The sequence below is a fragment of the Rhea pennata genome, chromosome 3 (assembly GCF_028389875.1).
Source record: "Rhea pennata isolate bPtePen1 chromosome 3, bPtePen1.pri, whole genome shotgun sequence".
NCBI classification, from domain to species: domain Eukaryota; kingdom Metazoa; phylum Chordata; class Aves; order Rheiformes; family Rheidae; genus Rhea; species Rhea pennata.
The window spans coordinates 1,365,380-1,389,830 of NC_084665.1; the positions used below are offsets into that span (position 1 = coordinate 1,365,380).

At 41.8% G+C, this 24,451-nt stretch overlaps 1 protein-coding gene across 1 annotated transcript in view; it reads left to right on the forward strand.

Moving 5' to 3' along the window:
* The first annotated feature begins 393 nt into the window (after positions 1-393).
* Positions 394-24,451, forward strand: part of RIN2 (Ras and Rab interactor 2) — an 86,428-nt gene continuing 62,370 nt past the window's right edge. The window contains exon 1 of the mRNA XM_062571331.1: positions 394-464. The gene's annotated coding sequence lies outside the window, so the exon portion shown is untranslated. The remainder of the gene's footprint in view (positions 465-24,451) is intronic.

A 24,451-nucleotide genomic window follows, 5' to 3' on the forward strand; every position in this document is an offset into this window, starting at 1 on the left:
GGGCTCCCCGCCGTCCCCGGCGCCCCCGTCCAGCTCGGCGAGGCCGGACCCGCCCGCGATGCCCGCGGCGCGGCGCGGCGGCGCCGGCCGTTGAGGGTGGCGCGAGGGCGCGAACATGGCGGGGGCCCTGAGGGACGGCTCCGCCGCCGCCTCCATCCCGCCCGCCCCGCCCAGCGCGGCCCGCTCCGCGCGGGGCGGGGAGAGGAGGCGGCCGGGCGCGGGAGGGGAGGGTGCATGGCGCAGGCGCCTCGGCCCCGTCTCTCCCCTCCCGGCGGGAGGGGACCCGGCTTCGCGGCCGCGGGAGGGGGCGGGCCGAGGCCGGCGCGGCGCGGCGCGGCGGGTCGGCGAGAGCGGCGGGCACAAAGCCCCGGCTCCTCCCTGCCTCCCCGGCCCGGCCCCGGCGCGGCTGCAGCCCCGGCGGCGGCTGCCGCCCACCTCGGCTCGCTCCTGGCCGGCGGGGCGAGGTAAGGGCGGGCGCTGGGGTGGGAGGCTCCGGGGCGAGCGTAGCCGGCGGGGGGGAGCGAGCCGGGTCGTGTGCACGAGGAGCAGGAGGAAGGGGGCTTCCTCACCCCTAAAAAAAATAAGAAAGAAAAAAAAAAAAAAAAAAAAAGCCGTTCAGGGGCTTTTCCCCGACAGCAGCCCGGGGAGCGGGCCGGGCAGTGACAGCGGCGGCAGCCGGGCTTTCCCCTTCGCTGCCTGCCCTCCCGCGGGGCGTGCGGGGTCCGGGGGCAGCGGGAGGGCTTGGTGCGCTCCCCTCGGGGGGCACGCAGGCCCGCGAGCCGCGCCGGGTCCCGCTCACCCTGCAGCCCGCGGCGGTGCCCGGCGCCAGGCTGCCGCCGGCTCTGCCACACGCCTGCCGGCTGCTGCCGCCTTCGGCGCGGTTAGACCGTGCGGGCTTTGAAGCGGGGTCTCGAGGCGCGCTTGCGTTTCCAGCGCTGACGCCGTGAGCGCTGCAGCAACCCCGGGCACCAACAGCAGTTGGGCCAGGTGTAGCGAAGGGCCCTGGGCCTGGCCGTGGGGCAGGTCCATCCCTTTTCCACTTGGGATGGGGTCCCTGCGTGCTGGAAGAGGGGGGTAAAACACGGATCTTGCTAATTCACCCTGCTCAATGTTTCCTTGGAAACCTGATGGTAAAAGTAGGTGTGAGTGGTTGTGGAAAGGCAGAAGCCTGTACCTTTTCTGCTAGCGTTATTTCTTTGTCTCGTGCTGCTGAGCAACTTGGCTCTCAGGCAGTTTGCCCGCCTATTGCCTCAAGTGCAGCTCTAAAGCTCTTCAGGTAAGAAACTTCTTGATGTGCTTTTGCCAGCACAGCTGTATCGGTTTGGACTGAGCAAAACATTATTTCCAACTGGTATTTCTGTGCTGGCAAAAGCCCCTAGGGTAAATATGACAGTGCTTGCAGGAGTGCTGTTAGAGTGTAGTTTATAGAGACCAGCTGAGGGACTCATTAAGTGGCTGGAATTAATTTTATTTGCAAAGGTGCACATTTGTTCAAGTGTGGTTTATATGGCTGGTTTAGAGCAGTTGCTTGGAGCAGTGACTATGCACACCTGCAGCAACTTTGTTTTCAGTGTAGCTGCATCTGCCCTGGCTTTGTCAGTATGTCTCTCTTGCTGAGATAAGATATGCCAGCATGGATGTAGAGCCAAGCTCTCCTCCTTCCTCAGGCCGGGTCAGATCTGTGTTGTTTCATTAGTTTTAGATCTGTTTAGCACTAAAAAAATTTAATCGTTAATAGTATACTTGATCTGTAAGGGCCTCAAATGTTTAATTAGATGAAGAGAACAACTATGCTAACTAGAATTGTCTATTAAAAACACATACAGAACCCAAAAAATTGTGCTGCGACTCTGAAGACATTTATATGGCACAGTCCCCTGTTCTTGACAGTATGAAATACTAGGCTCATTTTGACTTAATTGGGAGGATTCATATTATGTCTACTGCCTCATTTTTTGTGTTAATTAAAAACATGAACTTAAGCAATAATTACCAAGAATATCAGCAAATATTGACTTTTCTGAAAATGGAGGTGACACAGCTACGTGAAACAAGGTGCCTGTATCTTGCTAAGAATCCACTTACCAAATCACTTTTGAAACTTATGCTGACTTTTTTTTTTTTAAAGAAATTTCTGTGGATCAGATTTGCCAGATTGCTTATATTTAGTAAACTTCGAAGTGTTTGGGGAGTGTTTTTTTTTGTTTGTTCTCCTCCTCACTAGGTTTGCAGTTGAGACAGTATTGTTGGAAATGGGTTTTCTAGGTAAGGTATCCCTGGTAGGTCAGTCTGACATGACTTATTTGTAGAGTAGCCCAATAGCAATGTGTGGTATGGTAATGTAGGTTACCACCTTTGCTAAGGATTTAAAAGGACAGACACAGTGAATATCAATCTGTGTTGGCTGGTCTTACTCAGCCTCAGGAGTTCCAGGTTGCTGAAAAAACCTCAGATACCTCGAGAAACTTTTGTGCTGGACACGATACAAACCCAGGAATGAAAGAGCTCTGCTATTTGGAGTGCAAGTGGCCCAGCAGTGGATTTCAGAGCAGCTCAAGGTCTCTTGTGTCAGGACTATGCTATATGAGTGGTATGAGGCTATACTGGCAAGGGGGCTGTTGGCAATTTGCATTTCTGGGACAATTTGGTAAGGGGCTGCAGGAGCTGACTTTGGTAGTTTACTCTAAGGCTCTGCTCTAAGACCAAGCAACTTATTGTCCATCAGTCCATCCCCAAGGCTCCACTGGGAGATGTGATCGTGGTCTCTGTGTGAAACTGGGCTACAACATCCTTCCCACTTGCATTCTGGAGTGCACAGCATGTGCTCAGTCATATAAAGATTTTGGGTTTTGGCTCACAGGATCAGGAAGGCTGGCTGATGTTGCTCTGAAGCGTATGCCTAACGTAGGAAAAGACCCTCCCCTTTTTTTCCGTTAGGCTTAGAGGATTTTTGGGATTGTTTTCTAAAGATAAAGCAAAACGTGATTTCTAAGGCAGTGAATGGTTAGTAGATTTTTTTTTAGGAGGGAGCTGCTGCTTATTTTTAAAAGATTAAAAGCAAAACAGTACTGGTAATGTACCTATTCAAGGGCTTCTGTTATCTGCTAGAAAAATGTGGCTGCTGTGTCTTAGTAATGAGTAATACAATGCATCTCCCATCAGGGGTAGTGAATTTGTGCAGTACTAGATAAGGTAGGTGTGGTCTCAGGCATTCCCTTAACAAACCTTTCCAACCACAGACACCACTAATCAGCCCTGCAGGATCACTGAGGGGCTTAGGATCAGAAGCTGAAAGGAATTCAAAAGCAAAATTGGTGTCTTGTCTTCCACACTTTGTGAATCCAAGCTGAGAGCGAGACATGTCAGTGAGGTAAGGTACAGAAAACTAGTGCTGTTGTTGTACTGTCGTTCTATGTGTTGCAGGTAAGCAGTACTTGACTGTGGCTGTGAATACTTGACCCATCATGCAGATGTTGAAAATAAGCCTCTTATGATAGCTCTGATCTGTAGCCAGAGATTAATTGTGGTATGCAAGTGTCTGGCAACTCCCTCCCTAAAATTCCTTACTTGAGAGTTGCATGCAGAGAAGGCTATGCAGAGCCAAGTGTTGCCAGTTAGACCATTTGGTTTGTTTAAGTAATTTATCATTAAATTGGTAGTGTGTACCAGGAGGAGGGACAGAAATGTGATGAAGTATTTGGCGCTCTATGTGAAATTAAATCATCTGGTAATGAAATGCAGGGATGATGTAGTAGGATTTGGATGGATATGAGGCTTTTTATGAGTGTCTAATATCCAATACATTTCTGAATTCAGATCACTGGAGGAAAAAAAATGTTTCCTGATAGATAAAATGGTACAGCAGGACACTTAATGTAATTCAGGTATTTCATACTGTTGAAGCAGTGTGCTCTTCATATGAAGCACAGTACTGAAAGCTGGGTAGGATATCGTGACCACTTCTTAGCATTTTAGAGGCTTGTGACCTAGAATAGAGCTACTTACTAGTTTTAACTTATACTGTCACCCACGCTTACTCTAAATGTAAATCACATTATGGTTCAGCCTACAGCACTTGTTCAGGAACCTGAGGAACCTCTTTCTGAGGCGATGAGGGGAGAGGGTTGGAGACAGTGTGGAATTTCATGGAATTTTTGTGGAATTTGCCCGGCTGCCGTGAGCCACAATGCAGTTTGTTTGTGGAGTGGTGACTGCTACTGCCTTGCATTCCTGGCTTTTGCGTCTGGAGTGCTTTAGATGGTCAGATCCTGCGTTTTGTCTAGGTGATGTGATACCGCTGCTAGTTTTGATTTGACTTTCAGGATCTCTTATAGATTGAGTGAGAATGCATACAGACATCTGCCACCCTAAGCAGTTATTTAATGTTGCAGCAGAAATGAGGGGAGATGAAGGACCTTGCAGGCATCACAGGTGAAACCAAGTCCATAGCTGTTTTCACACTGCGTTTTTTTTACCCTTAAAAGCACCAACTCTTGCAATTGATGATTTGATTGTGGAGACAGATGCAACAGTTAGTGCAGTATGGTAACACAAATGCTTTCTTCATCCCTAATGTTTTTCCTTGCGAAAAGCGTGCCTAAACTGCAGGCTGGCTGTCCATTAACAGGTAGTATATGTGTCCTCTGTGGAGCCAGCCCAGCAGGAATGCGGTAACAGGAAGGTGGTTGTGCAGCATAGGCCATTAGGCAACCCTTGGCCAAATGTAATCCGAGGGATGTTACCCTTTGGCCTGTGTTGTTTTTATCAGGAGGATAAGGATGGGCTGTTTAAGCAGAAAACATGCCCTAAGAGGTGTGCTCCTCCATGCTGCCTGTCCTGAGCAGGAGGGGCTGGCTACCAGGGAGGGGTGGCAGGCTCTTCCATCCACAGTGGCTGGCTGCACCCCTCCAGCAATCCTCACGACCAAAGCAGGCACGAGGCAACACTTGGGCCAGCCCCATCCCTGCAGTCTCCCTTTCGCTGCCATTCTTGTGGAAGTTGGCCTGACCATGGGGCAACCTGGCTGAGAAGTGTTCTTGTGCAGGTGGTCGGTGAGGAGCTGCATGGTGGAGCTGGTGGCTGAGAAGGCTGTCAGGTTCAGCAGCGGGTAGATGGAGTTAGGGGCATTATACCAAAACCTGCATCTAGTGCCCAAGGTTACAGAGGAAGGGGGAATCACATCATATAAGTGTTACAATTGCCTCTCCCCTACCAAGTGTTTCTTGAATGGGCTCAAGAAGAACAGAAGGACAGAAGCATGACAGTGTGAATTTTAGAAGAATAAAAGCATGACAGTGTGAATTTCTAAAAGCATGACAGTGTGAATTTCTAAAAGCATGACAGTGTGAATTTCTAAAAGCATGACAGTGTGAATTTCTAAGACTTAGAAAGACCGTTATTTGTGAGGATCATTCTTAGCTCAAGAGAAGGCAGACCTGATTCTTTTCTCTTAATGTGAATGCTTACAGTTTTACAATTCCATCTACTTCAATGGAGATGTTTCTGAATTTATACTATTAATTGTGAAAACTAAATCAGGCCCAAGAGTTTGGGCTTATCCTTGTAACTTTTTTGCCATTTGTAATTTTTACGTGAGCCTATTTGTAAAGCCTATACTTGTTTAAATAAAATTGAGCATTTATTTTGCAGGTTGACTAAAACTGTATTTCTGTACTTCCCCGTCCCCACACAAATAACATTTGTTGCAAGCTTGCAGAAAGATTTTAATGTATTCTCTAACAAAAGTGGCCAAAATTGATTGTCTTACCATGGCAAGACTCTGGTCTTCAGTGGTCTTCGCCCATTCATTGTATAGCTTAGGAGAAATTTGGGAATTTTTTTTTTCTACCATTCATTCTGGGATAACTTAATTTGTGATTATTTGAACACAGTATTGAAATGGAGTATCTTGCTCCAGGTATAATTGCGTGTAGAGTCCTGCGCTTTGATCTTGAAAGGCTGAGCAGAGGTTTTCTTAATCATGAAGTACTGTAGCATGGTTGAAATGTTTGTTCTGTATGTCAAATGCTAAGCCAAGGTTTGTGGTTCTGGGTTTTATCCAGTTGATGTGGGGGTTTCTTTTTTGGTGTTTTTGCTTTCTTACCTTGAGATCAGCAGAGACAAATTTATATATATCAGATATCAAGGAGAAGAAATTTAGGGGAGCTCCAGTCCCATTCTCTCTGTAGATTATTATTATTTTAAACAATTGGTTCTGTTGAAAATTGCTGAACACTGATGCTGTATTGATCCCTTGAAGATGGTAGAGATTCTACCGCTGGCTTGAATAGGAGGAGAAGTATAAAAATCTCACCATGAGAGAGTGAAAGTAGCAGAGGCAAGTTATTGGAGTCCAACCAATCCTTTGACAGGAAGAAAAGTCTTTTCTGATGATGTGTAATTATTGTAATTTGCCAGCAGCGAATCCCTTTTTGTTCTGTGCTGTGTGAAAACAGTAAATGAGGCTGCACGGTGGAGGAATATGGTCTGTAAAGATGATGAATAGCGAGAACAGGATGAAATGAAGGAAGTGCCTTCTTCCCCCCCTCCCCCCCGCCTGCAATCTTGGAACAAGGTTTCCAAAGACAGCCTTGCAAATGAACGTTTTTGGAGGATCCTGCCTCTGTATCCAGTCTCTGAGGAGTTAAAGCCCAACTTTGCCTGTGGGCTGATACTTTCTTCCTGAGTTTTGAAGTCTGTTGAAATCATTGGATCATTTTTGTAAGGTATTTAAATACTAAGGGACAAATGCCTAGCTGCAAGCAAGTGTAGCTCTGTCAGCGCTGAGAAGCACCACAAGTTGATGCTGATGAAGGATGCTAACAATTAGTTGTTCCAATCTCATGAGTACAGATTTAGAGGCTGAAGCAATTTAATTTTGAGAGACTTTCCTCCAAAGAAAGCTGGTTTTGCTCCTTGCTGCGTCAGCTCCAGAATGTGAATGTCTTTTGGCTAAACGCCCAGGACTAAACACAGTACTCTAAACATTGCTAAACATTACAAGTGGCTTGCAACATGAGGGGGACTTTTTGGACTTGTAAATGATTCGCTTACTTTTTTATGTCCTAACTGGTTTCTTTGGCTGTTACCTTATATTTGCTGAATACAAATCCCTACTTTTCAATAACTAACTCCGGAGTTCTGACTCATGAGTTTTTTGAAACATACTTTCAGCATTAAACTAACCCACTGTCCTGTTGGTTTTCCTTTTATGTCTGATGTATTACATGTGCTGACATTCCCTTTCTTAACCTACCCGAGAATCCTTAGCCTTGTTTTCCTTTTAATTCTTTGCTTACTAGTTCCTGTTAGTGGATATGAGCATATGTCAAAACTACACTTAAATACATATGAGAATGAACATGTGGAAAACGATTGAAATATTTGCTTGACTGACTTGAAACTATTGTGTTCCTCACAGAGCTGGTTGGTTCACGTGAGGACTTAGTCGGGAGACTAGCAGAAAGCAGAGCCGCAGGACTGGTCTGAATGAGTGATCAGAGCAGCACACTGAGTCAGCGCATGGAAAAATAACCTACCCTATAGGAGTCCTCTTTCATCATCATTTTTTTCTTGCCCTGCAGGTGCCTGGTCAGGTGCTTAAGGCAAAAGCCAAGTACTGTGGCCCAGTGTGGTTCCCCCTACATGGAGCAAAAGACAAAATTGTCAGCTCTTATTATGCCAGTGCCTCTGAGCCAACGTGGCGAGGTGCTGCTTTTTCCTCCAGCTTCATGCTAGTTCTGTAATTGAACCTTGTGATAACTTTTACTTGGGAATTAAATAAAGCGCAGATGGAGGTGTAGGTATTCCTGCTGGTGGTTCTGGAACTACTTGCCTAAGAAGTGGCTCATCAGTTCTAGAGAAAACAAGCTCAGTCTTTGAACTGAATTTCTCGTTGTAAAAATAACGTAACCATCACAAGAATAAACATACATCCCTTCCGGTTGGGGCTTTGGTGTGCTTTTGATGTGTGACTTACTGAGACTGTAATTTCTAGGGAAAACATTTAGATGTTGGCAACTGTGAAATGCCAACACGTAGTAAATTGTCATAGTAAGCTGTTTTAGCTATGGCTGGAGATTTAAAAGAAAATTGCTTCTCAGTGTTCAGAACAGTTAATGCAAGATGGAAAAATGTTATAATTTAAACATTTTTGCATAGCTATGAAGAAGGCCAGGGTTTTTATAGCACATTTGCTAAGGGTCAAACATGCTGTAAGACTCTGGAAGAACTTAAGGATACTGTACATCATTTATACTGTATCTGCCCATGTGCCAGACTATAAACCCTGCTTTGTTCACAGGTTTTATTAGGGTCTAGAGATGACCATATAAACTGTGGTGGTTCTGGAAGTTAATCAAAAGGTCAGTGTTTGACAGGAGTTTCAGTTCTGGAAGGTATGACTAGAAAGTGTAAGTTTCAAATCTGTGACTTTTGCTATTGATACTTAATCAAGTTAAAGTTAACAGCTGCAATTAAATTCTTAAGTGTTTCTCTGGATGTGTGTTAGACCTAGGAGTTACAGCTGAAGTTTTCATAAACCGGTTATAAAAAATGGAAATTTTAGAAAATTATCTTTGAGTAGTGAGTAAATGTCTCCTCTAGTTAAATATGTCAGACTTATAAAACTCTGCAGTCAAGTCAAAATTACAAGTGAGGATCAAGAGTCTGTTAACCTCCCTCCTGTGTCCCCAAAAGGCACTCCCCCCCCCGCCCTGAAAAAGAGACTACAACACTAGTTTAATAGGGGATAGCATCTAAGAACTTTTAAAATAAAAATGATTAACAAGGTTAATGAACAACAGACATGTCTGAGTCTTACCAGTTTATCGTTAGCAATTACACAGAGCCGTGGCTCTCACTTGTGTCAGTGCAGTGGTCTGCATTTTATGTAGTAAATACTTCTTTGAGAGCTACATCGTTTGGAACTTTTGGCTTATCTGATGATTCAGCATCCAGGGAACAGTAAACTTTCCTTGGATTAATTCAAGCTTTATATTTAATGAAACAAACATGAATTATGAATTCTTATGGAATCACTTTGATAAATGCACAGCCTTCAATTCAAAGATTTTTTTTTTTTTTTTTGGTATGCCCTTTAAAATAGTTAATTTTATTGCAGTTTTGCAGTTTTCTTTTTCTGGAAAGTAGGAACTGCCAAGATAGATATAGGTTTTTTAGACTATGGATTCACTTTTTTTTAAAAAATGTCTAAATGAAAAATGTTATTCTGCCCCTTGATATTTCATGAATGATAGAGCATATGTTAGCTATTGCTTCTAGTGTATTTCCAATATTGTTCATAACAGCTCTAGAAACCAGAAAAGCGTCCCACGTTTCTCTTGCTTGTCTTGTCCGTTGCTAAAGATAGTATACTAACATGCGCACACCCTTTTTGCAGGCAGACTTGGCATCTCCCCTTACTTCTGGTAGTCTTCTATTTGCCATGTGTCAGTCTAGACCTGCATTACATTTACTGCTCCAGAGTGTGCTGGAAACTTTTTAGTATCACAGCTTGAGAACTATATTTAAGTTTAAACTTAAACTTTTATTTTATTTAAGGTTTTTTTTCAGGCCTAGGAACACATGCACATTCTGCCAGTTTCACTGATGCCCTGTGTGTTGTTTTAAAAATTTTGTGCATTTTGCTTAACATGAAAAGTTATTTTGCATTTTTAAAAGCAGAAAGTGATAATTGTCTTTTATTTGTTACAGTAATAAAAAAGAGTCATTGCTAGCTAATAATATTCCTTGCAGACTTTTGGTCTTGCTGCAGACGTACAGAATGTAAAACCAAGGAAGAATCTGGGGTCATATGTTTAGCTGCAGATTGCTGGACAGAGACATGAATTTATGAGTGAATTGAAGAAAGTTGTCTTAAAACATCCACGCATATAGTTTCATATCACCTTTTCTTTCACAAATAAATGCACATTCTTAGCAACATAGTTAAAACTCCTCTTACTAGGAGGCAACACACCAGTTGTGATGAAGGGCAGACTCCTTAGGGGTTTTTTGCTTGTGTTTTTTGGGTTTTTTTTTTTTTTTTGAACCTTCTAGTTCCCAAGTGTGGGTGGATGTTGCACTCCTTCTGCAGTTCTCATTATGAGGATATTTTCTTTCAGAAGCTGAGGCAGGGACAGATTGGTTGCAAGTATTTCCTCCGTGTGAATTTTTAAAGCTGATCTGTCCCTTTTGAGTCCCAGAGAATGGGTGGATGACCTTTATTTAACTAGCAAAACCTAATTTGGAATATTTTACTGCAATCTGGTGCATTATTTGAAAGAACAATGAATTTAAAGTAGACAGTCTGTTCAGCTCATGTTACACTCAGTAAACTTTGCATTTGGCCGAGTGTGTATACTTAATTTTAGCTATGAATGGTCTATCACTTTGTTTCTGGCCATACTTTTCCTAATTGATGCTCTTTATTAAATGAGCTCTAGTGGAGAATAGACCAACAGATTTCATTTAATTCTTAATACTGCTGTAAAGGTCCCAGCAAAAATAATGTATCAAGTGCAGTGACTTACGTGTTGTATACACTATGCTTGTCATTTTTAAAGCAATGTATATTCTGAATGTACCATATGCAAAGCATGGTATTTCATGTAAATGGAAAAAAGGCTCCTTATGTATGATATCTGTGAGTAAAGCAACTTGTCCTCTCAACTGAGGAAGCAGGACTCTATGATCACAACTCTGAGGAGGAAAACAATTTGATTATATTTTTTCGTGGAACCAGACCTGAGTACATGGCGTTAAGTGGTACAAGATTTAAATGCCACCAAAAAAAAAAAAAAAAAAAAGAAAGAAAGAAAGAAAAAAAAAAAAGAAAAAAAGCAAGTGATGAGCAGGTTCTTGCAATTGTACTGATTATTTCTGCTATCTGTCTCTCTAATTTATGCTCTATGGCTTTAACCCAACAAGTGTTTAAAAAAAAAAAATACAGAAGATGCTTTTCTGTCTCCAACTATCTGCTCAGTTTTCAAATTCAGAGTGAACAAGTTTAATGATTCCAGCCTTTCCAGAAGATTTTGGCCTGAACTTTCAGAAAATTTGGCTGAAGTGAGGTTGTTAACTCTCTGCCTAGATGCTTGCCAGACCTTCAGAAGCATGGAACGTGCTGCAGTTGCCAGTGCTGCTTACAGTTTTCTGGGTATGCAGTAACTTTTTTTTCTTAAAGAAAACATACAAGTTTAGCAGACTAAATAGGGACATGAAAGACTGCTATAAGGCATCCTTTTGCCTAGAAATGGTACCCAAAACCAAAAAAATGGGGGTTTCTCTTTAAATGTGGCCTCTCAACTGTTAGATAAATATTCAGTGAAAACTGAAGTTAAAACCGCACAGTGCTGAACATTGATATTCCAGCTGAAATTTCAGCTATTTAATGCTTCTTAAAGTCATGTAACTTCTAATAAATTGTCTTATCTGGGGCATCTAGTCTTGAAAATCTTTGTCATTATCCCTTTTTCTGTACCATGTTAATCATAACTGTTAATTAGGCCCATATAACTGCCTTAGACTGATGGACCAGCACACTCAGTATGAGAAGAGTTGTTTCAAACCAGCTTTCTTTTCCATGGTGACATCGCAAGTAGTTTTTCCTGGAGTCTGTCATTTGGACAAAAGGTAGGGTAGTCCTTTGGTCAGGTGTTCTGTGTTCAAGATAATCTTTAATTGGGTTTGGGGAGAGGACTATTGGGAGAATAGCCAGAGAGCAAAACATGCCTTCCTTAAATCCTCAGAGTCATTCAAGTTTTTATTCCTAGGCTTAGAATAACCTACAGCTATCAGTCAGCAAGCTTGATGTTTTCAAGTGCAAATGAAAAGCTATTCTGGCAGGCAGGCAAATCCTAATTAAATGGAATAGTTTGGGGTTAACCTGACTTGATGAACAATAGGCGTTTTTCTTGGTTTTTAACAGTTGCAGGGTTGGCATCCAGAGCTGAGTGTGAACATACCAAGGCTACGCAAAAACCAGATGAATGGCCTGCCTGTGACAACAATGTAGGGGCTGTGTCCTGGAAAACCAAGGCTCCCTCAGCAAACAGATAGTTGGGAAGAGGCTCCCGCAGTACTGTGTGGTATCAGATGTCCTGTGTAGGACAAGATACGCTACTTGACTCTGTGGCTCTCCTTAACATCATATTTTTCTGCAGATTTCCAAACAATACTGTGAAAATAATGCACTCATTATAAGCTTAGCTATAGAGTCATCTTTGTCATGAGTTTCTAGTGCCAGAAAAAAGAGAAATGGTGCAAGAACTAGACCCTTGTCTTTTACCTAGTGCTTATTTTCATCATTCAGTTGTAGAACTTCAGTGAAATAGGAGGTAGGTAATCTCAGTTCAATACACCGTAGTCTTGGAAAGTGTCAGGATGTGATTACTGCCCAACTTTTACATTTCAAGCTTGGAGACCATTAAGAAGGGCAATATTATTTAAAATGGTTTGACTAACAATTTAAAGTTAAATAGAAGTCAGATATAATGCAACATTAGAGGACAGCAGGAAGAAGCTTCTTGTGATGTTCATGTCATACATCTATCACTATTTTGTTACAAATTCTGATGAGAAGTAGAGAAGTTTATTCCTACAAAAGTGAGGAATACAGTTGATTCAGTGCTAGTACTGGGATAGAACAAACTTCCATCTGCAGGTTGATTTGCCTTTTTATGGAATTCCTCACCTTTATTCACCCAATGATCAGTGGCAGGCATTGGTTATCAACTGAAAGCTTTTTTGCTTTTTTTTTTTTTTTTTTTTTTTTTTTTAAATCATGCTAGATTTGTAGTTGAAGGTGATGCGGTTATTTGCTTGGCTACCTAATCCTATTTCTAGGCTAGCATCTGTATCCTGCCTTTTGGACAGTCATTAACCCCAGCAAGGACTTAGCCCTTACTCTTTCAGATCTAGTTCAGCAAAGCACCTACATGTGGAGTTCGGGCAGCTTCAGTGCGTTGGAATCTATGAATATGTGTTGGGAATGGGCAGGCTCATCCCTGAGGGAAACCAGGCCATTTTCTGGCATGGGAAGGTACCGAGTCCAGCATCAATGCTTGACAAAGTCTTTTGCACAGTATGAACCTAGGAGAAAATTGGTACAGGGGGCATGTATTGCAGTGAGATTTTCATTTGTGATCTGATCCCTCGATGTGATTGTTACTAATGGTGGAAGGAAACATGAAGGAAACATGTTGAAGGTGATGCTACTGTGCTGCAGAGGTCCAGGGTCATGATAGTAGTGGGCTAAAGTGTGAGGACTATTGTACTAAGTAAAATTGTTGCCCTGTGTGTTATAGTCTGTCTTTCTGGCCTGACTGGTATGGCTTTTTGTGGCTGTGAGGGAATCTACTTGAGCAATTTTAATGTATGCCAGTGAGTCTGCGAAAGGTGGGATTTTTTGCGTTGTCAGCTTGGACTGGTTGCATTGACCCACCTCATCAAGCTGAACATTTGGAAAAAATGCATGATTCAGAAATGCCCAATAATTGAGGACTTTGTAGCAGCAGCATATACAATGGGAATAAATCCAAGTAGGCAAAAGAAATGTTTATCATCTTAGTTTTGATAATATAACCAACTCTTGCTCCTTTTGAATTGTCAGAAAACACACTAAATCATCTTGCTTGTCTGTCAGATATGCTAGTATGTGTGGGAAGCTACTGATACAGAGTTTACATGTTTAGCAGGAAAACCCTTGCACATCAAACATTTTAAAATATTTTTATTCCAATTATTTTTTGTGCGTATTTTTCTTTAGAGATGGGTATATTGAAAGCTTCAGCTTTTCTGATAATGAAAATAAATGGATCTTTTTGCTTTACTTCTGCAAAGTACCTAAAAGTTTTCTTGCATATAAAACAGTCATACTTAAATTCTGGACTCCCAGGGCTACACACAAGTATCTTGTGTTGTTGGAAAGAAGTAATGTTGTCATTTATTGTTTATCTCAAAGCTCCAGCCTTGGTCATGAAATGACCAATTAAAGTGTTACTATTTCAGGCTAGACTATGAGATGGTGATGTCAGTTTAATTTGTTTGAGGCGGGGGGAGCAAAATATGTGCCTGAGGGTGGGTACGTGCCTCTGTGCGAAACTGCACGTTCGAGGAGACTGGAGAGACACGCTATTGTGTGGTGAGCTGCCTGGAGCCATGGCAGCTGCTTGAAGCTGCTCATGGACAGGGAACATGTTTCTGATCGAGGGAGATTAATGAGCACATGATGCCAAAGGTTCACCAAACATGCACTTTTTCAAATGGATGAGGAGCCTCCATCAGAGTACACGTGGTTGTCTACCTGTCTTGTTTGATGCTGTGCAAAGAAGCAGTGGTAGAAGGCTTAGCAGGCATCTTGCTGGCAAGATGGACAAAGCATAGAAGGAGAAATGGGCTCAGAGCATGGGAAGCAATTTACCCACTGGTGTGGTAGATGCATTTAAAGCCGGGGTTACAGCCTGGGTCTCTTTACACTGAAGCGCATTGCTGGACTGTAGCTTCCCTGTACAGGAAGGACCACAGGAGTTATATTTTGCGGAATATGACTTTTATCTGAAGAGGAAAAGGAGGGGAAAAAGAATGGGTTCCAGCCCTTCAAGCTAAGAATAAACTGGAAAACAGTGAGCTGAATGCACCCAGGGTTGCGGCTGACAGCAGCTGTTGCTGTTGCTCTTTGGGCCGCTGGGGAAGAGCGTGAGAGCTTTGCTCACAGCATCAGCCCGTAGCAGTGCTAGGAAGCTCAGCTGGCTGCTGCAGTCCCTGTTGGCTGGCGAAGGAGGGCATGGGAAGAATGGACTAGAAGTCCCTCTGGGCTCTTGCTTTCCTGGTCCACAGGGATTTCTCAGCACCGAATGCCAGCTGATTACTTAAAGGGGTGCCTTTTTGCCCCAACTAGTTTTTTATGTGCAGCTCCAGTTGTCCTGAGGTGAGGCTGTGAGTGGTAATGGAGTGTGCTTGATTTCTCTCTTTAAGAGGGAAGCTGATAACCAGCTCCTTGGACCTTGTGCGTGTTCATCTTCTCCGGCAAGGAGTCTGGCAGGGCTTTGCAAGTAAGGGAAGACACAGGACTCAGCAGAGAGAGTGATCCTGCACGTATGAGGTCATAGTCTGGGCCTGGAAAGAGTATGTGTACACACACACACACACACACACACACACACACACACACACAAAATCTCTTTTTTTTCCCACCTTGACTTGCCTTTTAGAGCAATGATTTTGGAGGGAAGGTAGAACAGGAAAGAAATGGTGAGTTTTAGGGCTGACTTGAGTCCCCCTAGCTCAGTTTCAGCAGGTCAAGTTACTTGCTCAGAGATTTGTGACTCCCTGGAGACATGGGTTTGTGTTCATGCAGAGGATGCTGTGATGCATAAAAATAGAGAGACATGAACTTGTTGATGTTTATTTTAAGAGCGGTTGATAGACTTTGTCAGCAAAGATTTGTTTTCCACTGCACAAAATTGATACAAAGAAGCTGTGTAAAAATTGGCACCAAATGTAGGAGCAATAAAGCACTAAATTAAGTGTAAGTCTTGAAATTATGGTACATAACCACAAGAACTATTTTCACCCATGGCAACTTTCTGTTATCGGCAGAATAACTTGTTTCTCTGTTAGATATGTTACTGAAGTTAATTTTTCATTTGTAAAAAGAGCAAGTAAACCTATATCCCAGTATGCCTAGCAGACTCCTGCAGCTCTCCACACACTATTATTGCCAATGTTTGTTGGTGCTAGTAGTCACAGGAATCTTCTGGTACCCATGTGGCAGCAATAATTAAACCTACAAAATATCTTGTCATCTGACTAGTACTTCATTTTCTGAGTTTCATCACATATAATTTGGATCATAAATACGGAAGTATGAGACTAAAACTCTTTAACCTATATATATAAAGTAAACACACACATATATATAAAAACAAAGCCCATGATATAGCAGACATCTGAAGTCATCTGGGTGTTTCACTTCTGAATGGTCTCCTGTAGGCAGTCCTTTGACCTAGTTTCACCATTTCAGCAAACACAGCTTACTCTTCTGAAATACCTATTTCGAAACTCTTTGTCCCAGGAGAGAGAAAACAAATTGTTTACACAAGCAAATGAAGCCTGGAGAATTAAACACCCACATTTCCTTTTGCAAGAGATCTCATACTAGTAGTTTCTGCAAACTCGTAATCCAGTGGGGGAAGAGCAACTAAGTAGTAATCAGCTGGTTCTTGATGTGAGTGCTGGCACCACTGGGGAAGCGGAGTTTGGAGGTGATGATCCTCCCTGTACCCCTTGGGTATCAAAAGTACCCTGGTCAGAGAAGCAAAAACTGCTCATCTTAAAATTTAGGCAGGAGAGGAGTATATATATATATTTTTTTTCTTATCCAGGTGAAAACAGTCTGGGAGAGGTCAGGCAGCAGTAGCTGCATCAATTCTTCCCTCTTTTTCTATGTGGGAGTGTATATATATATCCTTATCTTTGGAGAGGGACTTGAGGAAGGAAGTGGGATAGGCGTGTTTTTTGGGTGAGTCTTGGACCATATGCTCAAATAAAAGTGTGATGTTAAAAGACTGGGGAGAGATGAGAAAGCTTTTCTAGCTCTTTGTATAGTGCCAGATCTTGGAAATGTCTTATGAAATGAAATACATTTGTCTTTCCAGGATCTTTAGGCAAGTGCTAGGGAGAAAGGGGGAGAAAAGGAGAAGAGCTTTAGTAGGGAGTTGAAAATGGTGAAAACTGCAAAATGTGAGGAGAACTGGCAGGGTGGACGGGAAGAGGAACATTACTAGGAACATGCCTAAAAGACAGTTAACAGGGAGGAAGGTTGGCTGAGTTGTGGGGTTTCATCCCCAGGAACTCAGCTGCAAGAAAGAGGCAAGCTGGCTAGGAGAGGCTGGGGCTGCTCAGGACAGGCGGAGGGAGCAGGGAGAGCCGGTGGTGGGCCACCTGATACAGCAAGCAGCAGCTGGGGAGGGAAAGAGGGACAGGAAAGCAGCAGTGACCTTGGTGGTACAGAGGTATTTCAAGTCAGTGGTGAGAGAGGAAGGAGCATTAAGAAGTTGGAGGTGCCCGAGGTGGTTATTGGAGAGAGAAAACTTGCAGGGAGAGGTCAAAGGGAGTAATTGCCCTCCGGAAGAGGATGAAGAGGAGAAGCATGAGGATAATAGGAAGAGTGACCTCTGTTTGCAGACTTAGACTCCCAAGCCAGGAAACTTAGTTGAGGATAACATTGTCTATCCTGTGGTGTTTATGTAAAGAAAGGAAGAGGAGTGGGATTAGCTTGGGACAGATATTTCAACAGACTCCAACTTTGAATTTCCTGGGTTTTGTCAGCATGTGTCGTAACCTTTTTGTTTTCACAACTTATTTTTTTTCTGTCAAGAAATGAGAGGGAAGAGGAAATAATAAACATAGTGTTTATCAGAGTAGTATGTCATGTTTGGCTTCTCTTTCATGTTATTGGTAAAAGTATACTTAGAAATTAAACAAATTCTAGTTTCTAAATATCTGAGTAGCTGAAACTCCTGTGTCTCAAAAAAACCCTTCCAAACATTCCCCCTTTCCCCCCCATAAGAAGCAGTTCAGTCGCTTGAAAAATCTAATTAAAAGAATGTTTTCGAGAACAGTTGTTTGAAGTTGTGTGTGTGAATGTTGTTTATAAAAACAATCACTCTTGTCACTGGTCTCAGTCCTGATCTGTAAGAGAAATGTATAGATACTCCAGAAATGAGTTTGGTCATTAAATTCCGTAGCTAACTTTCATGCTCTACATCAAGCCCCATAGACTGAATAGAGATACTGGCTTGGTTGCATGTTATAATTGTCCTCCTCTTCTGCTTACCACTTCTCTATGGAACATTTACTATGTGTGTCTCCTTTTTCCATAAATAAGCACTCATATTATCTCTTTCCTTCTGCCCTCCCCACCCCCCACCTCCCACAATTAAAATCCTCTTTGTTCTTCTGACATTAATTACCCTTTCTTTCATAAGAAGTCACATTGGCATGCACCTTGGGGGGGGGAATCAGAATTTACTTAGCTTGTAATGATTTTGGAAATTCTTACTTCATAATCCCTTTTTTCCACTCCCAAAACTGAATTGAAAGCCTGTCTAAGCTATACCAGTTGGCCTAATAAAAGGTATTGACCTTCTCTACAGACTTCATTCTAAAGAACTGTTAGACTACCCTATTTTTTCCAATGCACGAGATTCTCAAACAGGCAAGAAATAAAGGCCATTTGAACTCTTTGGTTTTTCTCCAGGCTCTTTTAGGTGTGTTTTCCACCTCTCACCCCCAATAACTGTGAAATACGTCTATGCATTTTGTCTCCTGTGATGTGTATATGGCACAGCTGAAAGGACAAGGACTGTGCTTTGTGGATTTTCCTGGTTGCTGTGTTGGCACACTTGTATAACACTGAGCCGACTCACAAGCATGGCTCGGTCTTTTTTCTCTCTCTCTTTTTTTTTTTTTTTTTTTTTTTTTTCCTCCACTGTGTACAGTCAAGAGTGTGATTCAGGAATAAATTACACATTCTGAGCTTGATGGCAATTTTCCCTCTACCTAACACAGGCTGGAAAGCACTGTTTTGTAATAGTTGAGAAGGTATAAGTCTCTAGAGGGACAAATCCACTCCACTTGCTTCTGTTCAAAGCTGAGGCAAATAATTGTGGAAACTTTCTTTACCAAGTAGCTTGGTAGCACCATTCAATGCTAGTGGCTCCTAATTAGATCAGGCCAATCAAAACTCTCTCTGGTTTGGGCATACAGTTTGCTATGTGATGTTTTTACAGGGGAGGTCTTTCTTTGCATGGGGAATGATCAGTTCTGTTTAATTGAATGAAAGACTTCCCCCCCCCCCTTTTCTAAACAAAAATAAATAAAGACATAAGCACTATTCTTCTCATGATTTTCTAATGAAAATCATACTTCCTTCACTGATAAATTCATCTTTTCCTTTGTACTCAACATTGTTATTGTTGTGCAGTGATTCTGTAAGAAAAATTGGTAAGTATGCTACAAAAAGAAGGATTAAAAGCAGCTGATAGTGTTCTGTGAAAACATAAGTGAGTACTGAATGAATAAAGAAACAAAAAAAAAAGTGCAGGTGTTTAAGATGAACAGTAAAACAAAAAATACCCTTGTTTGTGATTTTTCTCTTATGCAGATTGTTTAATTAATCTCTTGGACAGAAAGAAATAGTGGAAATGTAGCTGATGATATTCAAGTGTAAATATTCTTGAAAAAAAAAAAAAACAAATCCACAACTACATGCCTTAAAACCACTTAAGTTAGTCACTTGTTAGTGACCTAGTTCACTTCAATATGTAGGAGGTTTTGCATTCCTGACCAGGCATGGTGAAAATTGATCCTTTTGAAATGTAAGCATTCCAGTAGATCTACACTAGCTGGCCCCAAACACTTAATCTACTTATATTCAGAAGGGGAAATGAAGTTCAATCTCTCAACATTTTTTTTCATGTATTTAAAGAAAGATAAATGTATTGTTTTGCATATCACTCACTGGGTGACTGCCAGTTTTTGAACATGCTTCCCAGGGGTGCATAGCTAAATAGTTCTGATTTGTTTAGTAAAGCTGTCTGTGTAGATCATGGACCTCCAACATTACCTTGCTCCTGCTGATAACCTAGCTTCAAAAGTGCATCAAGTTGTTTGCTCAGGATTTAGAGCTTGTTTCACCTGAAGGAGATATTTTCTCACCCAGCTCTCAGGTGTGTCATGGGCATAGAGCCCCAGCCATGTGCACTATGTGCATTTTGTATTTAAACAAGGAGAGTTGCTTTCTTTTCCCACCTTTTGAGCATAGTACCCTTTTCTGTGACCTTACACTTGAGCCCATGGAGTGCCCCATGAAGTCTCACACAGGAGACACTGATATCAAAAGAATTGTTTCCAGGAATAAGCTTAAAGCATTCTTCAGTAACTTAAGCAGCATATTGAGACCTACGTGTTTAAAATCAAAGTATGTGTCACCTTTGATTTCAGAGACACTAGAGTTACGTACTGGATGTTTGCCTTCTACTTGTTGAATTTTTAGGAAGTACTGTTTTCTGTACAGTGATGTCCCAAGGAGAGCAGCATACCGAAGAGAAGGGCAGCCTGGCTGGAGAGCTGCTTTGTTTCATCCCTGTTCTGGTGCTCAACAAAATACCCCTGTTTCCTGATAAATGCAAAGCCACAAATTTTATTTAGTAAATATTTAAACTGATATGGAATCTTTGATTTTGTAATGTAGTAATTCCTGTGTGATAAAAGGTAAAGCAGGGGCATAAACTGTAAGAAAGAAAAGATCTTTTTTTTTTTTTTTCCCAATAACTTATTCTTGTTACTCTTTCTGAAGTACCACAGTTGGGAAGCAGCTTGGAACATGAGGTTTTATACTTTATCTGTTGTGTATGAAATAAAAGTTGAAGGAAGGATTCTGCTCCAGTGGTGAATGGGAACTTGCATCCTAGGGGAAGTCTTGGCCAGCATCGCAGAGGTCGGAAGAGATCTCCTGTGGTGAGCTAGTCCAGCCTCCTGCTCTGAGCGCTTCCAGTCAGATCACATTGCTCAGGGCCTTTGGTCGTCACCAAAGATGGTGGTATCTCAGCCCCTCTGGGTCCCTGTTCTAATGTTTTCCCGTATATTGAGTCAGATATTCCTGTGTTCCAGCATGTTCCCGTTGCCTCTTGTCCTTCCGGTATGACACCTCAGAGAAGAGTTTGGCTTGATCATCTCCACACCCTCCAGTGAGGAAGTTGTAGGTGGCAATAAGATCCGCCCTATTTTACGGAACAGAGACAATTTCAATGGAATGAGCCTGATAAACGTAGCACTTCTTTGTGGTGTGGGGATAATACGTGTGGGTCAGTGGAAGTGAGTTTCCTTTAGGCCTACTTCTGATATTTCTTCTTTCATGTTGTCTCCTCCAGTTTCTCTGTGGTGTATACCCATCCTCTGTTCTTACTTTTCTTTCCTCTGTAAATGGATAGCACCTGAAGGGTTATCGTACATCATCCCTATCATTACAGTCACTTTTCTACTTTTGGTGCTGCTTTTTGTATTGTTATGGTAACTGAGCCTCTGACTAATAGGTAATCATTTAAGTGAAGACTATGAAGGCACTAATACTTTACACAGGCTTTCACAGGCGTGGTGCTCCATAGACTGTATGCCATGGGATGCTTTATTACGCAGCTCCTTGATACTGTGCAAAAAAGGTTTTGGTATAGAACTGAAGTTTATACTGTCCACAAAACTACTGCTTCATGTAATATACTAATAGCTTGAATTAAAAAAAATGCTTTTGACTAGTACTAAGGGCTAAATTGAGAAGTGGCTCAGGCAGTTACATGTCTTAACAGCTTTTCTCAAGAAGTTAAAATATTAATCCTTACCTCTGAAATAAAGCTACTGTATGGTTAACTGCCTTAACTTGCTACACTCAGAGAAGAGCAGCTGTGTTCTGTAGAGCAGCAGGTACTACCTGCCTGGAGCGATCTGAAAAATCAGATCTCTGGAGCAGTACAGTTCTGCTGACTTGATTCACTAGTTAATAGGTAAAGCATTAAAGCAGTGGGAGCCCAGCTTACATGTTTTTCTTTTGAATGTATCACATGGAAGATGGGTTCAAGGTCAGCACTAGAGTAAGAAAATGCAGTTCTCTAGTAAATCATTACCCTGACAGCTAGTGCTGTGCTGAAGTTGTGCACGGCAAGGACGCTTTGGGCGTTCATATGCAGCAGTCTCAGGGTGAGGAGTGTCAGCTTTTAAGCGGAGCTGGGAAGGTCGGCCGTGCTCAGTGGATGTGGGCTTTCTTACTGACGCGGCTTATGTGCCGTTTCGTGCCCACTGTGCTGAATTTCATTCCGATACCTGCGAACGTTGATGGAAATCTTTGCATTGATTTTAAAGGGCAGCGGATCTGGGGATAAGTGGCATCTTATGCATTAGCTACCTCCTAAACAGTATTGCACTCTTTTAACTAGAGTTCAGCAAAGAGCGATCTCTACAAAATATTTCTTAATGAATAAAAAAAGACAGTTGCTTACAGTTACAATATAGTTATTTTTTATAGAAAGCTGTTATCTATTCAGCAGATCACTGACATAACAAACACAACTAGAAAGTGCTGTTTCATTACAATTGAAAGCTATGTTTTGTTATTGTTCACTGCAATGCAAATTACTTAGTTTTATTTTAAAATAGCAAAAAGGCCAAAAAAAATCATATCTTTCCACTGAAAATTTTATATGCAATATTTACAGTTGTTTTCAGGTTACTAATAATCGGTGTTTATTTTTTACTTTTAAAGTAAAGAAGTTCTATTTCTGTTTGGCTTTATTTTTTTTTCTTCTTGTGCTGTTCTGGGTAAACAAATGGAAGTCTCTCTTGTCCATTATATGAAGTTCTGGAAACCAACCAAAACTTACTGTTCAATATTTCTGAAAATACTCAGCAAAATGGGTAAGCTCTGCTATACTTAATACTGTACTACACTGGAGAAGTGTTTTGAAACAGGAGTCATACATGTGGAAGACTTATTCTTCCAGTGTTTATTAACTGGTTTAGGCCCAATGATGGGTGCTAGAAAGGCAATCATTACTTTTTATGCTAACCCAAGTAACGCAGTAGGAGAGTATACGTAGTCTGCAGTGGCACTTTCAATGTCTTCTGGTATGCTGAACACAAAATACGTATTGGAACATGATGGGCTTGAGAGGAGATTGTAGGGAATGCTATAAATAATGTATTTGACTGTGCAGAGCAGTTGTGCTTCTGTTGTCAGACTAGAAAAATAGATAAAATTCGTTCCTGCCTGGTTGATCTCAAGTCTCTGAGATACTTAAGTGGCATGGTAGGAATTGGAGATTGAGATTATCTGAAGAAAAGAACATTTTTTGTGTGAATTATTGATAGCCAATGTAAGATGTGTGCGAGTTTGTTCTCTCTCCTTAAGAGAGCTGATCACTGTGTGGTTTCAGGCATACTGGGTGATGTCTCAAGTTACCCTGAAATCAGTTTTGATTTAAAAAGCATTATCATTAAGACTGGGTCCCTTTTAAAAATAAATAAATAAAAACGGTTGAGGGGGGCACAAACAGCGTTTGCCAAGGTCCTGTCCTTTGTGTGGCTGGCCTGGTTTATTTTATAGAATTTGAAGAGGCTTGATGCATACCAGGTAAGCTTTCTGAAAAGCATCTTTTGGGGTCTGAGAGGTGAACTGGCAAAGGTTAGCTTTGGCTAGGGCAACTAACCTCCCTATACCCTCCCTCTAACCGGGGAGGAGACAGTGGGAGCTGGAGAAGTCAGTGCAAAACATCCCTCTTAAGAGTCTATTCTGGGTCCTGCTCTCAGCAAGTAATCTTTTTGCACTGACTGAGGGGTATGCTAGAGAAGTAGGGCCTCTCTGAACTAAACATAGTCCTTGTGAGCGTCCCTGTTATTGGCTACTGGCCTACTGCAAAACTCTTCAAACAAGGAAAACTAGACCATGTATGGGATTAACCAATTTAAGAAGGAAGACCCACAGAGTATGGCACTTAAATGATAAACTACAGGGAATCTTTCCCTGCCTAATACTGAGTTTATTGCTGCTTCAAACACATATACCTCAACCAGCAGCAAAAGAAACCAGTTATACAAGAAGCCTCTTGCCATTGTATGGGTGTAAGTTCAAGTCTGCTCTTTTATATTACCGTGTTGCAGGATTTTTTTTCCTGGGTATTGGTTGTGAAGTAGCACTAAAAATTGACAGTTCTGGAGAAGAAGCAGAAGTATCACATAGTAGTTTTAAGAATTTTGATGTCTGTTTTGGCAAGCCCTTAAAAATATAGGAAAAGGTATCCCTTTTCTTTCATCAGGCTGTTTATTATAGGGGGAAAATGTTAGTCTTTTTTTTTTCCCCCCTATGTAGTCTAAAGTTTTGTGTATCTACAGATACTGTGTTTATTTTATAATATAGTGACAGGTCTTCCTCCCCTTCCCCCCCCCCCACCAAAGCATTCTGTTGTCTCCTAACCCAGCTGTCAGTAGAGTCAGCAGTAAACCCTGCCACAATCTCAGTGGGATCAAAGCTAACCCAATACACAACTGGTTTGAAAATCTTCCTTTTCTTTTCTGTTTCCATTATGTTCAAATTGAGAGATACAGGAAGGGGAAATACTGTTTGTCTTCATTATAGTAATTTAAGTTGCAACAGGAGATAGGAATCAAATGCAATTTCCTTCAGTGTTCATAATGTAAGTTCTCACTGAGCATGCCTATACATATATTTTTAAAACAGGATGAAATAGAAATTATGATGTTTATAAGAAATTGCCAGGGGCAAGAGAGTAAATGATAGTCAAAGGTGGAATGCTGCATGCTGCTATCTAATACCAAAATAAGTGTATATAATCACTTAACTCTCAGTCATGGAAATATTTTAAGTACATAGAAGTTGTTA